The sequence below is a fragment of the Esox lucius genome, chromosome 6 (assembly GCF_011004845.1).
Source record: "Esox lucius isolate fEsoLuc1 chromosome 6, fEsoLuc1.pri, whole genome shotgun sequence".
NCBI classification, from domain to species: domain Eukaryota; kingdom Metazoa; phylum Chordata; class Actinopteri; order Esociformes; family Esocidae; genus Esox; species Esox lucius.
The window spans coordinates 22,297,621-22,312,951 of record NC_047574.1 but is presented as its reverse complement, the minus strand read 5'-3'; the positions used below and the strand labels follow the sequence as shown (position 1 = coordinate 22,312,951).

Genomic DNA, 15,331 nt, shown 5'->3' with positions numbered 1-15,331 from the left:
AGGGGCCCGGAGGACGGGGAGAGTGCCCACGTCTACCGCTCCTGGTTCTTTTTTGTTTAGGCGCTAGTAGGTCCGATTCTCTGTTAGGGAATAAGCCTCAGCTCCAGTCAGCCCTAGTCTGTGTGTTGATCCTGGTGGGCCTCCAGCTCTGATAGCCCTGGCTTTGTTTGAGCTACACTATCAATATTAGGATAGCCGCCGTAGCCTGGAGCACGGCTCTCTGCTAGGGGACTCTGACACACTGCAGGGACGCCCACTCCAAGCGCCGCTGTGTACTTGAGTGTGTTTGTCTGTCCTTGGTTCTGGTTGTAAAAGGTGTCTTGTTAGATGGCTTTGTCTCCGTGTGCGTGCGCGCGTGCATGTGCATTCTGTCAGGGGTTTGGATGAACAAGTCATGATGTGTGTACTGCATTCTTGTTTGTTTGAGATGATACGAGCTGTGTGGACATTGGATTCGTTTCTCTGTCACTGTGGTTTTAGATTAACAAGTGTGTGTTTCTGTGTCTGTCTGTGTGGGTTTTCTGGCTCTGTTCTCCCCTGCAGAAGAGATGGCTGCTCTCTCTCTTGCTATCACCCACCTCGCTCGCTCGCTCGCTCGCTCTCTCGCTCCCTCTCTCGCTCCCTCTCTCGCTCCCTCTCCTGCTCCCTCTCCTGCTCCCTCTCCTGCTCCCTCTCCTGCTCCCTCTCCTGCTCCCTCTCCTGCTCCCTCTCCTTCTCGCTCGCTCCCTCTCTCGCTCCCTCTCCTTCTCGCTCGCTCCCTCTCCTTCTCGCTCGCTCCCTCTCCTGCTCGCTCGCTCGCTCTCTCGCTCCCTCTCCTGCTCGCTCGCTCCCTCTCTCGCTCCCTCTCCTGCTCGCTGTCTCGCTCGCTCCCTCTCTCGCTCCCTCTCCTGCTCGCTCTCTCGCTCCCTCTCCTGCTCGCTCCCTCTCTCGCTCCCTCGCTCGCTCGCTCTCTCGCTCGCTCTCTCGCTCGCTCTCTCGCTCGCTCCCTCTCTCGCTCCCTCTCTCGCTCCCTCGCTCGCTCTCTCGCTCGCTCTCTCGCTCGCTCTCTCGCTCGCTCCCTCTCTCGCTCCCTCTCTCGCTCCCTCTCTCGTTCCCTCTCTCGCTCCCTCTCCTGCTCCCTCTCTCGCTCGCTCTCTCGCTCGCTCCCTCGCTCGCTCCCTCTCTCGCTCCCTCTCTCGCTCGCTCGCTCTCTCGCTCGCTCTCTCGCTCGCTCCCTCTCCTGCTCGCTCTCTCGCTCGCTCCCTCTCCTGCTCGCTCGCTCTCTCGCTCCCTCTCCTGCTCGCTCTCTCGCTCGCTCCCTCTCCCACTCGCTCTCTTTTTTCTCCATGAAACATTGAAATGGGATTCTGGGTGGTTGTGAACAAAGGAGACAGTCCCTGTACCGTGTTCCTCATCTCTTCTGCTTTTCTCTTCACCCCCATTTCTCTTTTGCTTTTTCACCCACTTTCTTCACTCTTTGTCTCGCTCAAACACACACACACACACACTCCCAACAGGCAGTATCACATGGGAATAAACCCCTGAATGCACGCTGGCTATACATGATCGCTTTTCCTGCTGCAGGATCTCAAGGATACCATTCAGTTATGGTAATGTCTGGTCCTCCTAGGATTTTGTGACCGTTGATAAGTCTCTGACATTTTGGTCTGATTTTACCGTTAAATAAGGATTCTTTATAAATTTTTTGTACAGTAATTATTTGGAATTCAAACTTTCAGGTAGACTTAAAGGGTACACTTAAATCACCTTCCCTGAGTAATTTGTAAAAGAAAATAAAGTAATAATTTTCGACATTATCAATATTACATTTTCAGTGTTTAAGTTTTCAGTTTATTTTTTATTATGAATAAAATTAAGCTTCAAATGTTGAAGAATGGGTTCTAAATGAGAACTTTTATTTTCTTCTTTTGAAAGAAAATACAGTTTGTGCTTGGGTTGCCAGAACTAATTGATCTCATTGTTAATAAGGAACGTCAATTTCGATATTGTTAATAAGAAATGTCAATATCGATATTGTTAATAAGGAACGTTAATATCGATATTGTTAATAAGGAACGTCAATATCGATATTGTTAATAAGGAACGTCAATTTCGATATTGTTAATAAGGAACGTCAATATCGATATTGTTAATAAGGAACGTGAATATCGATATTGTTAATAAGGAACTTCAATATCGATATTGTTAATAAGGAACGTCAATATCGATATTGTTAATAAGGAACGTCAATATTGATATTGTTAATAAGGAATATCGGTATTGTTAATAAGGAACGCCAATACAACATTATTCTTTCATTAAACATCTGAAGTTGTCTAAAGTATAGAAACACTTTACATTTATGAGTCCAATGGACAGTTTGCTGTAAAATGTGGATGGGAGAGCCTGACTGCATGATGCCCCTGAGGGCCACACATTGGAGCCATTGTTATTTAGGTTAGGGTTAGGGCATGACTTGCATTGTTGAAGTGAAATATAGTTCATCTTGAATGCGTGCTTGAGCTGTGTATTAATGAACGTAAGCACCACCAATCTGGTGGCCTAGTTGTGCGTGTGGAGTTTGTTTACAGCCGCGCAGCATCTGTTAGTTAACTATTGTTACTGATGCATCATGTCTTACGTGTCAAAGATGATTCATTCATTCAGAAGAAAACATTGTTCAATTTGCTGCTTTCTTGAGATTTTTTTTTTTTTTACTGTTGCTTTTTCCGTCTTTTCCTCTGTTACGTATTTCTAAGCTCCCCTTCCCTACATAATCCTACTGTGTGTGTGTCACACAGTCTACCTACACACTTCAGTAGGAATGGGATTAATGTAATCAGTGACTAGCTGATTATTTGGGCGGCTGAATCGGTTGTGAAGTGTGCTGTGCTAGATAGGAGATTGAGAAACCCTGTGGTACTACACACAGTGCTTTGACCTGGTCACTCTCAGCCTTCCTGGAATAGTAGGACAGATGGTGGAGGTAGAGGCATGCTAACCTAATGTTGTCCCTCTACCACCCTCGATGAGCTTCCATGTGTGTTTGTGTTTTTGTTTGCATTGAAGGCGAATGCTGTGAAGCTGGTGTTCCGTTACATAGCGGGACTTTCATCTGCCTAGCCTTGAAATGTGTCCTCTGTCTGTTCTGCAGGCCTTCTGAAGCACAAACGCAAGGACAGCACTAGTCTCCCCGGCAACTAGAGGTCAGTAACTATGTCTTTAACTGTGTTAGGTGTGTGTGCGTCTTTGTTGGTGGACAGTATCTTGTTGTTCTGTTTTCACATGGATATAGAAGACATCGTTTATAGCGTGCCATGATGTGTTTGTGGGTCCGAGTCAGTGTAGGGTCAGTTTTCTGTGAAATATTCGAGGGAATTATCCCTTTCAGATGTGTTCTTTTATTTTCTTTTTACTGACCATGACTTCTGATCCATGGTTTTCGGTGTATTTAGTCTGCCAGTGGAAAGAGGTTTCCCATCAAGTTATGCCCATGTGTTGGTTCTCTCTGGCTCGTTTAATAAAGTTAGGTCAAAGCTGAATCATTGTCTGCAAGATCACATGATGACCACAGTGTTGTAGGCCAGTTTCTCAAGCCCCGGTCTGCAGACAAGTTCCGGTCCATGGGGAAATGCCTGTTGGTCTCTGGTTTCCCCCCCATAGAACTAAATCCTTCAGATTTCCGATTGGTTTCCCTCCCTGTGATATGGACATGCTATGACTGTTATAACAATTCACTGTGGTAGGCTGGTAGGTATCCTGTAGATAAAAAGGTGTTTTTAATTTAAAAAGTGGTTGCTTATTTTCCTCTTATACTTTTGGTCCCCAGGGGGATAAGCATATTCCCTGCAGGTCCCTGGCACGAAAACATGAGAGACTCTGTAATCTGGGCTGTATAACATGGTAATAGCATAGCATAATGTTCCAGTAAATAAAGGCATTGAGCCGTTAACCCTGCTCGATCGGCTGAAAATCAGGCGGATACGTTTTTATCGGAGTTGCAGTCTCTGAATTTATTTTAAAGTAGTATCTGTCTGTTCGCCCTAATGGTGTGCAGTTGAACAAAATCCACACGTAAGAACCATCTGGAAGCTTGCCATCTTCGGAGGGACCGACTAAAGAAACTAAAGAAGGCTCTCCATTTTTTTTATTACATGGTTTATCTGTACTAATGGTAGCTGTTAGTATTAATGAATACAGTGTAGATGCTTGCTTCAATTATCCATACCCCATTTAACAACAAACACTCAGCATTGGCCAGTTGTTGTTGAATTACACTTTCATTAAATTTCCGAGGACTCTTTGATGGGAACCAGAGAGTTTAATGGCCCTAACAAATGTGCCTTTCATCTGCACAGTGCACTTTCTGTACTATTAATGTACTGGCAAATTTATTTGCTGGGTTTCTCCCTGTGAAGGCTTACGCCTCATGGCATAGAAGATATGGTATAAACAGAGTGCCATCTGACTTAAGGATGAGTAATATGAAATACACAGGTGCAGTTCACACAGTTTGTGAGTCATGTTCCCTGTGATTTTTTTTGTTGTTGAATGTTTTCGTGCAGTGATTTGGATGTCAAAGAGCTCTGCTTTTGAAAGGGAAAATGCATTATTGGCTTATAGATTCTTATTACAAGTTGATAAGTTGCAGCATTCAGAGACGTAATGCTCATTTGTTGTGCTGTCCTTTTCTGACCAATATCGTCCCTTTCCTGCTGTACTGGGTAGGGCTGTTTCAGGGTCTAATGATCTGTATGTGTGTGTGTGTGTGTGTGTGTGTGTGTGTGTCTGTGTTTGTCCAGAATGTTTGTAGCAAGGTCAGCAGCACCCTGAGATTAGCATGCTGTCCACTGTGGGGAGATAAACAACCCACTGTCATGGTAAAAAAAACTAGTCTCTTTGTCTTTCATTTGCTCCAACTCCCAAATGGCTTTTATAGACCAAGATCCCGAGAACCACGCAGCAGCTAGATCTATCTTTATTAACTGATTGCCCGACAACCCGGCCGCGCTCTCCGCCCGACAACCCGCGCTCTCCGCCCGACAACCCGGCCGCGCTCTCCGCCCGACAACCCGGGATACACCCCCAATAAACAATGAAAAGATAATGAAGTAGAATTTTGGAGTTTTCTTGACTTGGGTATTACGCTACTCTTCCGGAAACATTCGTCCAATCACCATAAGGGTTGTCACGAACATGACATAGTTGACAATTAATAGTCATACTAATAATGCCGTTACTGATGTATTTGTCTTTTTATTCATTTTATGCCTCGAGTGTATAGGCATAAAGTCACAAACAGCACAGAGAAAAACAAGCACTGCAATTAGCGCTGTGGGCTATGTTAGTAAAATGCTGCATGATGAAGTGCTACCGAGCCTGCTAGCTAGTTATTCTCCACCATTCAGTTTATACTTTCTGCTCCATTAAATATGAAATCATAGACTTAATCATAATACCTACACAGAAAAACTACACACTTACTGAATCAGCCCCTGTTGATTCGGCTTCTCTATCAAATAATTTGTGCCTCATTGTTACCACGACAACAGTGTTGCTAACAGCTACTCAGCTGACGGTTTAACTCACAGACAAATAGCCAGGCTCATAAATGTGTGAGGTGTCTGGAGCTGATCAGTGAAAAGATGCATTTAAGGCTGTTTTTATTAGGAAGCAATTTCGATTTATTTCTGACTGATAGAAAAGCCCAGACTATAATGTATGTTCAATAAATTGACTTGGATCACTAAGATGGTCAAATGGGAGAAGTATAATTTCGACAATGGAACATAAATCTTTTCACTTACCAAACGAGTGTCAACCCTAAAGTCTTCTCATCAAAATAAAATAGACGTTAACAAAGCAACATCAGTTTAAAATACTTTGTTGTGACGTTTCACCTCTTGCGTTGCTGCACAGATAATTATTTAATAGCTTGTTCTTAAACTATTGTGTAGACTTACCTAAGGTAATTAATGTGTTTCAAGAGAGTTAATGTACAAAGACGCTTTATTTTATTTTTAAAGGTTAATATGCAATGGGGAGACACAAAGACAAATTCGACCAAACTTACAATATTATACTCACTTCAGTTGTTCTAGTCGATCAAGAATGTATCCAACATATAGGCAATGGGAACCCTTTTGTTGAATGAGTAATAATTTTTAGCAAATATTACATGAGACCAGCTTGTTGGTCCGACTGCATTGCCAAACGTTCTTAAGTTAAAACATATATACAAATGAAGCAGCAAATGACTGTGTCAATTATCTGTTGCATAACTTTCCCAGAGCTGTCAAATGCACAGCTGTACCTCTAGGAGAGACACCCAACATTCGACAACCCTAACCCATATATTTCCTTATTTGGATATAAATGTATGATTATATTATCTAAATATTGTGCAAAACGATCGTGGTCAACTCCAATAATTGTATCAGGTCTAATCTCTATGACACACTGTATGTTTCATCTGTGGTCTCACCATAATGGAATGAACAACATTTGTAGCAACTCAAACAAGAAAAGGCATAAATGTTTAAATAAAACATGTAAACACAAACAGTTATTTCTACTAATAAATATTTGCTTATATTGTTGTTTGTATACCTTGGTATAAGTGTGATTGTGTTGTCCATTATTCCGTTGTAATGTACATAACATCAGTGTTTGTTTATTCCTTTCTTATTTGGTAGTTTTGTCTTATTATAAGCTGTGTACGTCAAGGTTTCATTAAATAGACCTAGGATAAGTACACCTGGAAATGCTCTTACCAGCCCTTAAAAATACATACTTCGTATTTCTTATGTCCACCCTCTTAATGGTCGACTGACTCGATAATAATGTAAGCTTGGCACTTAACAGAGTGAATAGCACTCTGGTGCTAAGGAGTAAGGATCATGAGAGCAGCCGCACTCAAAGCGTCTCTGCTCAGCCTTCGCCGAATAGATTTGATGCTTCAGTGATCAGCTTGTGTTGTCTGCCCGAGCAGTATAATGTCTCTGGAAACGTTTTGCCTCCCGAAGTGGCAGGCTTCTGTTCTTATTGATCCAGTCATTTTTCTTGAGAAAGAAATCTTGTGAAGTATAGAATTCTCCGTACATTAACATGTCATGAGAAGCGTTAGTTTGAGAGCCTGTGTCAGCTCATCACCATATCCATAGGTGTCCAGCACTTCAGTCAGAAGGACAAAGACACAGTGACAAAATGCATCCCAGTCTTTACACACCACCCTCCAGGTCCCATCCCAGTCTTTACACACCACCCTCCAGGTCCCCTCCCAGTCTTTACACACCACCCTCCAGGTCCCCTCCCAGTCTTTACACACCACCCTCCAGGTCCCGTCCCAGTCTTTACACACCACCCTCCAGGTCCCGTCCCAGTCTTTACACACCACCCTCCAGGTCCCGTCCCAGTCTTTACACACCACCCTCCAGGTCCCATCCCAGTCTTTACACACCACCCTCCAGGTCCCGTCCCAGTCTTTACACACCACCCTCCAGGTCCCGTCCCAGTCTTTACACACCACCCTCCAGGTCCCGTCCCAGTCTTTACACACCACCCTCCAGGTCCCGTCCCAGTCTTTACACACCACCCTCCAGGTCCCATCTCAAGGGCAATGTTTCTGTAACTGTAAAACTACCCTCTGACCTCTACCACACAGGAAGTCAGAGAGAGACGGTCAGACTTTGTCGGTAATTGTGCAGAGCTAATCGGAGCGGTCAGATTTGTGTTTCTTCCTGTTGAATTGACCTGAGCCTGATACCAAGCTGGGAGAGCTGATCATTGAACCCAAACATTTCAGTTGATACTTGAAGTGTGCTTGTCTTACGACTCAAACTGAATTCTTCACTACCCTGTCCAGCTGCCTGTTCCTCCGGGCTCTGTTTTGCCGTGTGATCTGAAGACACCCCCCTGACCGGAGCAGCACAAAAGCAGCTCTCCTGTGTGTGTGGTCCCCCTCTCAGCTCTCCCACCACTAGTGAGTGTATGTGGCTGTGTTTGTGTGTGAAATCTTTGACTGTCACAGAGCGCACGGAATGCTTTGCGTAGACGCGGTTTTCTGTTCCGTGTGTTAGTTGCGTGCGCTGCGAGCTGTGTGAGTAACTCTGTGTGTGTGTGTGCGCCAGTAGGAAGGCCCTGCCCCCTGAATCCTGGCCTCACTGAGCACTAATTAAGGGATGTGTCCTGCGGCTCACCTGATGAGCCTTTTTCTCCCTGCTCATACACATACTGTCTGCTCTGCTGCCTGGCCGTCAGCTACACACCACGCCCATACAGCCTGTCCCCCATCACTCAACCAGAGCTGCATACATCCCATAGAAAAACAGTCTTACAGTGGAAAACGCCCCATAGTGAATCAGCTTCTGTTTGTGTGTGAATGTGCATGTTCGGCAGTGCATTTGGCTTGGTCTTTGTGTCTCTCTCCCTCCTGGGGTCTGTGCGTGTGGGGTCCTCCAAGACGGTTCAACTCTCCCTCCTGGGGTCTGTGCGTGTGGGGTCCTCCAAGACGGTTGTGTGGAATTGATTCTGGAATGAATTGAGAATGCTGGCAAGAGGCTGAGGGAAGATGAGGAGAGAGGAGAAAAGGAGGCCCTCTAATGAAAGATAGTGAGAAATAGAAAAGATAGCCGGGAAGGAACTATGCCAGAGACATTTTAATTGGCCAGAATACGTTTCTGTTTCGGGAGGTGGCTGGGACTCCCTCAAACCAAGCCAAACAGTAGAAGAAAATGGATAGAAAGGCGATTGATTGGCCAGCTGTGACAGCCCATTATTGTGACCTGCAAGCAAGCGAGTGGGAGCTGGGAGTTGTGAGCAGAGCGAGGACTCCTTCGGCCGTGATAGGCTGTGCGTGTGTTCGTTAATGTGTGTTGGCAGTGGGGGATGACACTACTTCTCGCCTAAGGCACCTAATAGGAGGGGATTGGGTGCACTGTACACTGTACCATCTGATAGTGCTGGGCCTCAGGAACCTGTGGGAGCGACTGTCCCCAACCAATTAAGAAGCTGCCAAACACCTTTCTGAGCTGAGCCGTGGTGACGGGAGAAAGAGGTGATCGATCTTGAAGGTGTCGGACTGTATCTCTGCCCCCAGAGAGCCCTACCCACTGTAATCAACTGCAGCGTATCCCTCACTCTTCTTCTGAGGTTTTGTTTCCTTTAACAGCGTATTGACAACACTGTTCTATGTAAGGAAGTCTTGAGTTGGTAGACCGCTCTCTCACAGTTTTTTTTGTGTCTTTAACAAAGAAAAAGTTTCACAAGTATTTTGATTGCTTTAGTTGTTATTTCTGGGTTTTGTCATCTGTCTATGGGAGCCTGCTCTTTGTCTCTATTGAGTCTGGGGATATTTTATCTTATGGCTTCAACCAGGGAATTTGGCCTTGTTTTTTTTTCTTCTTGTGGCTTTGCTTTAAATTGGCTATTTATTTAGCACCGCTGTCCGGTGTCTTGAATAATAGTCAAGAGGAGTATTCTAGACAAAGAACATTCCTGATTAGATGTGGCAGCTAGCATTCGGACCTGGTTATTTTCTCTCACAGTAAGTAGCCTTTTGGACTTACTTTATGGGTAGGCTACTCTGAATTGGCATTGAAAGCTAATCAGGTTGTTTTCTAATGAGTATCTCCTAATCGGTCTAGCTCCATGGAGAAATGTGTAGAATTTCAATAAAATGTCTAATACATTATCCCTCCCCATCTTCTTAATGCCGCCGGTATCTGGTCAGTGGGCGGATGACTGCAGTAGAGATGGTCTAAGAAGCCGTCGGAGATGTTTGGCCCGTGGGGGGAGAGAGCAAAGCAGCAACAGTGCCTCACGTCACAGAGCTGACGGCTGCGGCTTAGCCTGCAGCCATTGATTAACACATCTAATCAGATTAATGAGATAAAGGCGGCGAGGGCAGACCCAATCTGATGTTGAGGCTGAGATTAGATGGGGTTGTGATGCTCTCAGGAGGGAGCTGCACCTAGCGGGGTGTGCCTGCGCGTGTGTGTGTGATTGGTTTGACTCATCGGTGCCTCACTGCTGTGAGAGATGAGACATGTCTGATCCCATATCAATAGATGTCACGCTCCTTAGAGCTCCTAACCCACAACACACTCAAAATCTTAACGTCTGTTAAAATCATCATCGATTAGTGGAATCATTATAATGCGGAGCCGACTACGCTCTCCTGAACACAGCCTGCATATGTGTGTGTACCGCCATCCATCCACCTTCTGTACTGGGACCAGAGGTTGGTCTGGAACTGGGGTAGCTCCCCTCCTGTCTGCGTTCTCCCAGGTGGGTTCAAAGAATAATTTGTGTGTCCACGTGAATGTAGGTGCATGGTCAAAATGTTGGCATCTTCTGACTGAATTGGGTATCCGTTTTTCTTAAGTTTGCGTACTGTGATTGGTCAGAAGTTAGCATACCTCCGTTTGTCGTGAGGTAATATACTCTTCCCCCACTTTCCCCCTCTTCTTATCGAGGCAAAAGATTGGAAGTCTGAGAGCACACATCCCTTTTGACTGCATGAGATTATTGTTCAATGCACCATGCGACCAAGGTCTACCGGGGCTTTGGGGGTGTCCTGGAGGCAGGCCTGAATCATTCTGTGGCCCTACTCTTCCAGGTCACTGCTTCCAGCCCTGGAGGGCACAAAACTATCACTCTCCCTTGTACAGGGTTTCTCCAGCCAGCCACACAGAGACAGATGTAGAGATACACGCTCATTTAATTGTGTTGATGGGAGGGCCCTGTCCTGTTGTCTCAGTCTGTTGATGTGTAGTGGGTGTTGGAGGATAGCTGTTCTAAAATACACAGATATAGAAAACACCTTGGATACATTCTGTATGTGGATGCACACACACTTAAACACACTCAACAGGAGCACTTCTAAACACCACACCGAAACGCTGTTGACTTGCTGGTTTTCGGCTCAGATTACGCACACTGTTAATGTCATTTATCCTTTGAGTCACTGCTAGGGAACGATGACTGCTTAAGGTAATGTTGTTTATTCCTTTGGATCACTGTAAGGGAACGATGACTGCTTAAGGTAATGTTGTTTATTCCTTTGGATCACTGTAAGGGAACGATGACTGCTTAAGGTAATGTTGTTTATTCCTTTGGATCACTGTAAGGGAACGATAACTGCTTTGGGTAACGCTGTTTGTTTCCTCTCATATTGGCTAGCAATTGCATTATTGTTGTTGAATAGTCGAAATGGACCATTCATGATTAATGTAGTAGTTGTTTTCGTGTCTGTTTGAAGTGTATATGTATTTCCAACTATATTCTAGTGTATTTTGGCCCCTTCACTTCCTGTGGATCATGTTAGCTGAGGGGCCTTTTGAAAACGTGGCAGCAGCTGGTTTTGCCAAGGCCAGGGTCACCGTGATGTTATTAACATACAGCTCCTGCCAGTCAGGTGGTCCCCATCCCCCTCCCTCTCCAGTGTTGACACACACACACACACAAACATTGACAGTGGGTGGCTTTAGGTGTCTCCTCCGCAGGCCCTTTATTCTCTAAACATCAGCGGTTGTTACGTGTTGGAATAGAAGGCAGCGAGGCAGGAGCACAGCAGAACCCGTAGAATATAGACACAACACCCTCCCTGGGTTTGGCTACAGGGATTCCCTGAGCCTGACTCACTGCCCTCCATCTCTCCAGGTCTACTCTCTCCTCCTTCACAGTGTCGGCCTGTCTCCACCTTCACAGTGTCGGCCTGTCTCCACCTTCACAGTGTCGGCCTGTCTCCACCTTCACAGTGTCGGCCTGTCTCCACCTTCACAGTGTCGGCCTGTCTCCACCTTCACAGTGTCGGCCTGTCTCCACCTTCACAGTGTCGGCCTGTCTCCACCTTCACAGTGTCGGCCTGTCTCCACCTTCACAGTGTCGGCCCTCTTGACTCTCCCCCATGTAGTGATCAGCCTGTCCCGGTGGTTTACCGTAGTTCCCCAGGTAACAGTGTTGTGTCATGTCTTTTCCCCAGGCCAACGGTTATGTCATGGCTGGCCTGCTGCTGGCCCACTGTGGCCCCTTCCCATGCCTTTGTCCTGGCACCAGAACATCAGCGCTGCACTGTGCTGCGCCACGACGGATGGTCTGCCTAATGAATTGCCATCTCTAATCTTTAAATATTTATTCTGCTTTAATGAGGGAGATTATCAGTGAATATTTTTCTCTCTGGGAGGCTGATGATTGAGGAAGGAGGATTTTCTTTCCCTTCCGTCTTTTGTGTCCTCTTCTGTCCCTTCGACTATGACCCTGTTCTGACATTAAACTACCATATTTTGGCAATTCTATTTTACTAAGGGAGATGGTGTGTGTTTATATAGCCTTCCTGGGACTGAGCTATTTCTTTGGATAACAGACGAGGAAACCTTTTTTTGTGCTTGTCTAAGAGAATCATCAATGAGCTTTCTTCGTCAGGGGGTACTACCAGTTGCCTAGTGATTATTGCATCTGACCACTAACTAAAAGTTGAAAGCAAATCTTGCTGCTGTGATTCGACATGACGAAATTTTGGCTGAATACATTTGGGAGTTTTTCAATGTCTTTCAATATTTCAAACCCTTTGTGGGGGTGTTCGGTCAAGGAAAATATTTATTTTAATGTGGTCATACATTTGACTGGAGATGAGGAAGTGCAGCTCTGTTTCCACCTCATTTTGTGGTCATTTTGCATATAGTCAGTCCCCTCGCGAGCCAGGTCTGTTTGTGGTGGCCTCCAGAGCAAGGTCTAAATTGTGGAATTTTTTGTCCATTAGTGTGTGAAGTTATTCTGGTAGTGTGTATACTTTGTTTAGGGAATGAATTTGTTTATTTTTTTTGGTTGATTCCTTCCAATGTGTCAGATAGTTGTCTTTTAATTTCTCTCTTTCTGTCTCTGCTAATCTTCTTTCGCCCTGTCTCTCTCTGCCTGTCTCTCTCTGCCTGTCTCTCTTTTTCGGTTTGTCTCTCTCTGCCTGTCTCTCTCGTTCGGTTCTGTCTCTCTCTGCCTGTCTCTCTCGTTCGGTTCTGTCTCTCTCTTTCGGTTTGTCTCTCTCTCTGCCTGTCTCTCTCTTTCGGTTTGTCTCTCTCTCTGCCTGTCTCTCTATTTCTGTCTCCCTCTCTCTGCCTGACTCTTTCTCTGCCTGACTGTACTGTTTGTTAGTCAGAGGGGAAGTGAATGTGGCTAACAGTTTTGTCTACCACAGCAGCCAGTGTATGTGATCTACTCATAAATTCAGTAGGTTCCGTTAGTCAGGATGAGGTATAATCAAGATGGTTGGAGCTTTTTGCAGGTATTTGTTAGTAGGTTTCTAATTATTTCATTTAGATTATGACCTTTAATATTCAGTTTTATTAATGCACTCATTTGGGAATGTGTTGTAGTTAGACACTGAGGTCTGTGGTTGATTTATTTGCAATGCATTGGTTGTACTGTACAGCATACTGTTGTTTTAAATGCCGTACATTTCCTTTTGTCTTTTATTTCATGGGAGTTTAGCCCTTCTGGGGACGGTTTCTCAGACACAGATTATGGTTGGTCCTAAATTAAACATCATGTTCAATAGAGAATCTCTATGGCAGTTGCCCTTTAGTCTGGTTTAGCCTGTGTGTGGGGAACTGGTCCCTAAAGTAGTCCTGGTAAAACAAAGAGTTCTACATATTCCACCCTATTCTATCTGCTGCCATAGACATCTTGCCTGGCGTCCAGCTGAAGAAAGATATCCTCGGGTTTAAGCCAGACCACAAACTCCATGGCAACAAAGGAGAAAACTCATCTATCTTAGAAAGGACTTAAAAAATAAACCCATTGAAGGAGCGGTTTATCTGAGTCCAGAACACTCCATTGAAGTCCTGCTGTGCGGTATGAAGAAAGAGGAGTGCTCTTTTATCTACCCTCATATGAATTCATAACCCACTACACAAACACATACAAAGTTCAGCTTTCATGTAGCTCTGGGAAAACCGGCAAATCTGTGGCTCTTGTCTTTTCTGAACAACCTTGTTCCAAGATCAGTCAATGACAAGGAACAAACGTGCAGAGAAATCCAACAGACTCTCCTGGTGGCTTGTTTCATTCCTCTCCCAGTCTATCCATGGGCCGTCGGACCCCCTTGGGTCGGTGGAGGGTGAAGGGATGTACGTGGGAGAATATGATGGTTAGCGTTCCTCTGCTTGGATTTTGTGTGCACAACCAGCTTGAAAAACAGTCATTTTGGCTGTGTGAATCTCAATGAATCGGTTCAGTTCAGGTCGGCCATGCTGTGTTAATCTTCAGACACCTGTGCCTTATTTAGGACAGAATTAAACGGAAATTACTTTAAACCGCAACCTCCAAGAGTGGTGTTGCACTCAGTCTTGCCGTTGGCTCTGATAACACAGCCAGAGGCTTAGGTTCTCTAACCCCATTTCAGGGTTTCATTCTGTAGCCTGCAGTCAGTCTCTTTGTGTGCGTAGGTCAGAGTTCACACTGACCATGAGGCAGCACAAACGTGGGTGGAGGCGTGACACCCGGGGCTGTTTCTGCAGTGTACTGTTCTGTTGCCTGAGAGGGGACTGTGATTGTTACTGCTGTGGGTCTATCTCCCCCTGCTGGGGGCTTGCCCAATGCACCCCCAGATCACAGGAGGCTTCCTTATCAGGCAAAGTTCAGCGTTGGGTTTTCCCCTTAATGCTGATTGTTATTATTGGGGATAGGGTTTGCTGATCATAGACCTGTGTCTTTAGGAAGCTTGTCGCCTGCTTCCTGTGAAATGGGGTTGGAGTGTGTGGGCTCCAGCCGGAACTGCAACCTCCCATCATGGTCCATTCAAGGGTCAGGCCAATGGTGTGAACAGGATGCATGCTGGTCCTTACTAGAGGCACTGGTAAGGGGAGACTCCAGTCTCTCTGCAGACAGCTGGTGTGGTCAATAAATGATGTGTTGTGCCAGCGTGAGCTGGAGCCCTGGTTGTTATCATGCGATCTCCCAGGTCCTGATAGCCGTTTTGGGGTCATATCGGTCTTGGTCTTATCAGTTGTGGTCAGGTCTGTCTCTCTACGTGTGGTTTGTTATCTTGCCTAGTCTAGAACCACATGGCTTCATTTTCCCAATACAGACTGAAGAAAATGAGTTTTTGAACCGCAATTAATAACAGGGCATCTGTCTGGGAACTGGCTGGTCTGTCTGCTGTTGATGTGCTGTGAGGGACTTTCCAACCCTGGGAACCCTTCTGGCCCGTGGTAGATCTGTCTCTCTCACTTCCACCTATCTGCATGTCGTTCTGTGTACTTAAACTTCTATAGTCAGGATGCAGGAAGATGAAGAGGGTGTCTGAGTAACCCTTCCCTTGGATGTTTCCCTGTGGGGTTTATGTTCCAGATGATCCCCC

The 15,331-nt window shown here is 45.6% G+C and overlaps 1 protein-coding gene across 2 annotated transcripts in view; it reads left to right on the top strand.

Annotated features, from left to right (window-relative positions):
• ndst2a (N-deacetylase/N-sulfotransferase (heparan glucosaminyl) 2a) overlaps positions 1-15,331 on the top strand; it is a 117,729-nt gene that overhangs the window by 83,337 nt on the left and 19,061 nt on the right. The window contains exons 1-2 of one of the 2 annotated variants that reach the window (XM_034292681.1): positions 2,933-2,965; positions 3,134-3,185. The gene's annotated coding sequence lies outside the window, so the exon portion shown is untranslated. Of the gene's footprint in view, positions 1-2,932; positions 2,966-3,133; positions 3,186-15,331 lie in introns of those variants that run through there. The other variant, XM_029120318.2, reaches the window with a different exon arrangement.